Genomic DNA, 4,426 nt, shown 5'->3' on the forward strand with positions numbered 1-4,426 from the left:
TATGGAGCATCAATACTACACCCAACAGATCAACAGGATATACACCGTTCTTCATGGTCTACGGAGCGGAGGCGGTTCTCCCTAGTGATATCCGTCATGACTCACCTAGTGTGGCGGCTTATGTTGAAGCGGACAACGAGACAGCATGGCAAGACGCTTTGGACCTGTTGGATGAAGAACGTGACATAGCAGCCACCCGCTCGGCGATTTACCAACAGGATCTTCGTCGTTATCACAGCCGCCGAGTCAGAACCAGAACCTTTCAGGAAGGAGATTTGGTGCTTCGGCTCATCCAAGATCAGACTGATATGCATAAGCTATCCCCACCTTGGGAGGGACCTTTCGTGGTCAGCAAGAATCTGCACTGGGTCATACTATCTGATCGATATTCGAGAGCATAAAGACTCACGTACATCAGAGGAGGAGACCAACAGGCCGTGGAACATAGCTCATCTTCGGCCTTACTATACCTGAGCCATTGGCTCTACTTATGTACATATTATGACAATGTATATATTATGATCAATATAATAAACCGGAACCTCAGCTAAAGCGGGGTATCTGTTCTTTTACATCATGTGTGGTTACACGGAGTGGTTCTGTCTTAAAGCGGCCTCCGGTTTACCCCTTGAATTTGCTTTTTAAAACAAAGCTTTATAATATCATTTGGGGGCTTGGTCGTATCTGAACCAATGCAACACCTTTTGATAGGCGAAAGCCACCAGATCACTTGGGGACATGGTCAAGTCTGAACCAGTCACGCCTCTTGATCGGCCTAAGGCTACAGAATCACTTGGGGGCTTGGTCGAACCCGAACCATTGCCACGCCTCTTGATCGGCATAATGCCACTGTTTCATTTGGGGAACTGGCTGACTTGAACCATAGCTACGCCTATCATGGGCTTGGTCGTGTCCGACCATGGTAACGCCATCTGATCGGCTCAAATAAGCCTCTTTTTGCAAAGGATTTTATCATTGCCTTTGCATCAATATTTTCTTTGATAAAGGTTTCTTTATTTTTGTTGCATTTTTAAACCGACAAAGTTTTAAACCGGTTCAAACTGTCAATTAACGGAACATGGTTCATTTGTAATCCGGAGACTATTTGCTCGGTTTGCTTTTCTATTCACATCTCGAAGGAGGAATAACACGGTGTTTATCATAACCTGGCATGGTTTACATGGTAAACCGGCATTACATACACAGGAGCTACCTTCTCCGTCGACGGTATAGGTTTATATACCTCCGTTTCAAGATTGGCAACGCCAACTTCATGCCCAATGATGGCAGGTATTTTGTATCACAAGATTTGATCATATACCTAAATTTCATTGCATATATTTACAAAGATCATAATCCGGCTGGCGATACAACCGCCTTGGCAGTTTAAGATTTTGTGATTGCAGGAAAAATAGATTGAAGGTTTTGATCATTCAAAACAAGTGTAAATACCAGTACCTATGCACGAAGGCATCTCAAAAGCAAGAGTATTGGCTATCCTATTACAAGGAAACATGGTGCCCAAATAAGATCATTGTTTTTTTGGCGGAATATAAAAGACCGGCAATTTAAACCGGCCTCCGGTTCAAGCTTCGTCGCCGTCTTGGTCTGATGGTTGCGGGTCATCTTGCGCCGCTTCAGCTTCTGCTTCCCTACCCAGTGGCTGGAAATCAATAGTTGTCCAGTCGATTCCCATTAAGGCTTGAAAGACAGCTTCATCATGGATCAGCAACGACGGTTCAATATCAGGAGCGTAAGTATGCTTACGGATTGGAGGGATCAGATTCTCCGCTTCAGGAATTGGTGCAGCCACTCGTTTGTTCTGGTTGTCATATTGGGCTTGATAATGAGACCAGTCCGCCTCTTCCACCAATTGACAAGCTAGAGGGCGCACCTCCCGGTTTATCGCCCTCAGGTCCTCCTCATTGAACTCTGAGCCATCTTCCTTCAAGTGAGGGTAGCCTTGAGCCGCTTCAACAGGATCAAAATCCGGCACCCACGCTTTTGCCCGGATTAAGGCATTGATAGCACCGGTTCAAGCAGCAGATTTTTTTAGCTCTTCAACCAGGGCAGGAAGCATAGATAGTCTTTTCAGGGTGTCTTGGATCATGGTGGGCGCCGGGTTGTTGTGGGAGGCAGTTGAGATGATCCGCTGCGCGCCAGTATACAATTTCTCTATCAACATATAGGCAGCTTTCAACTTCTTCCGCACATCTGACCCCAAGTGACCAATGCGTGTCCCTACAACATTACAAAGGATTCACAAATCGGACACATCATAAGAAGGCCGAGGTACTATAGAAGTCAAAAAAGCTTACCAAAGATGGCGGTAGTCATGGCATGCACTTGACGCTTTACGCTGGTCAGTTCATCTACCACCGGTTTAAGTGTGGCTTCGGCATTTTCAATTCGCTTAGTCAAAGCGGCCTTCTCAGTGGCCCAGTCCGCTCGCTCTTTCTTGAAGTCCTCCTTAAGCTATTCCATGACGCTTAAAGCGCTGGTCAACTCCTCTTTTGCTTTTGAGGTTTCAGCTTGTTGGGACTTCAGATATTCTTGGAGATCGGCGACTTGGTTTTCTTTTGTCTTCAGCGCAGCCTGCATACAGACAATTATATGATTCAGAAAGCAGTGCAAGAATTGAAGTACCAACCACATAACAAGTTATGCACTTGGCACTTGGGGGCTAATGCATATTTGATCTTCACCTTTCAATTGATTATAAAGTCCCAAGATCAATACAAGTATTCAACTTGGCACTTGGGGGCTAATGGCTATTTGCTCGAATAAATTCTGATGCTGCGATATCAATTACTTATTTTCCCGGTTTAACTACACTAAGTTGAACCGGCCCTTGGGGGCTACATCAGTGAATTCCGAAGCATTGAAATTTATATTAGCAAGTCCCGGTTTGAATGAAGATTCTAAACCGGCCCTTGGGGGCTAGGAGAATTAACAAGATTGAAATATCCAAGCAAGAAAACGCACATGGAAGTTACCTCTAATTTTTCTTTCATCATATTCACCAGACCAGCTTCATAATCACGGCAAGTATACAGCCGGTTCAGGTAGCCAGAATGAAGATCTTGGGCATTCAGAGTAGCATAAGTCGCCAGATCAACATTCCACTTGCCTTTGCCCATGGCAGCAAATTATTCTTTGGCAGTATGCTTGGATAAGGCGACATGATTACTTGGTTCTGTACGGCCAATGCCAGTAATCACAACATCATCATCCTTAGCATTACCGGTTTGCACTGGGGCAGTTGGTTTGTCAGCAGGCTGGGATGGACTGGTGGATCCCTCAATCCGGGTGGGGCTTGTGGGCTGGTCGACAGGGCCTGAGGTGTCAATAGGCCTTTCTTCAGCAATAAAGTCATCATCTTCCAGTGGTGGGTCATTGGGTATATCTTCACGAATAGCCGCTTCAAGATCTGGTGTTTTATCCGGTTCAGGGACGGCGTCCTCTTCGGCCGCTTTATCCAGGCGGGCCTTCTTGCTCGGCCTAGGCTTGTCCCTGAAAGGAGTAATAAAAGTCAAATACAGCATATGTTACAAAGTAATGCACCAGAAATGATATGATAAGTATAGCTTACCCAAGCACCGTTTTGAGCGGTGGCAGCTGAGTAGCCGATGACTCGCCAAAAGATGAATGGGAAGTAACCTGATAATCGGAGTCAGATGGATTAAGAGGTTGACGAAAACAGCCCGCTTTAGGACAAGCACTGACAAGCAAATTAGAGACCTCTGGACGGCGTTTCCGAACCGGACTGTTCGGTAAACCGGCGGAGGTAACTACCTGGCCGATGTGCCGGGTTGTGCGGCGAGCTTCGTGCTGCTGGGTCTTCATAAGAAATTTGGGGTCCAAGTAAGCAAGAGGATGAGAAAATTTAACCTTCCGGTTTGCCTGACGGATTTTTAGCGAAGCCAAGGGATTTGAATCGGAAGAGAGAGTAATTATCTCTGCAGCATCAGCATGGCTGGCTTCGGCATCATCCTGGCAAATATCATCATCAATAAGGCGTGCGAAAAATAAGCCAAGTGAATCAAGCTCTACCTCAAGGTCCGGATTACCCACATCATCATCAGCGGCCGGATCAGAAGATGCAGTGGTTTTCTTCTTATGAGCAGACCTCTTCACGACTTTAGTCTTTGGCCGGATTGGTCTTTCCGGTTTGTCTAGTTTTTCTGGTTTCTCCTGTGGAAGCTTCTTGCTCCAAAACGGATCATCTCCCTGTTTAAACAGATGTTGATATTAAGGAATGGATAGATATAGCAATGACAGATTTAGTAAAAAGTAAAATCAAAAACTTACAGCTGGCGGTTTGTTGGTGGCACGGAAGGGAAGCAGGCCGGTTCGGGCACAGATGTGTTCCGGTTCGTTCAACATTTTCTTCACAGCTTCTGTGACTTCTTCGTCGGTGAGCTGG

This window comes from Triticum urartu, chromosome 7A (assembly GCF_056163025.1).
Source record: "Triticum urartu cultivar PI428250 chromosome 7A, HENAU_Tu73, whole genome shotgun sequence".
In the NCBI taxonomy this organism is placed as follows: Eukaryota; Viridiplantae; Streptophyta; class Magnoliopsida; order Poales; family Poaceae; genus Triticum; species Triticum urartu.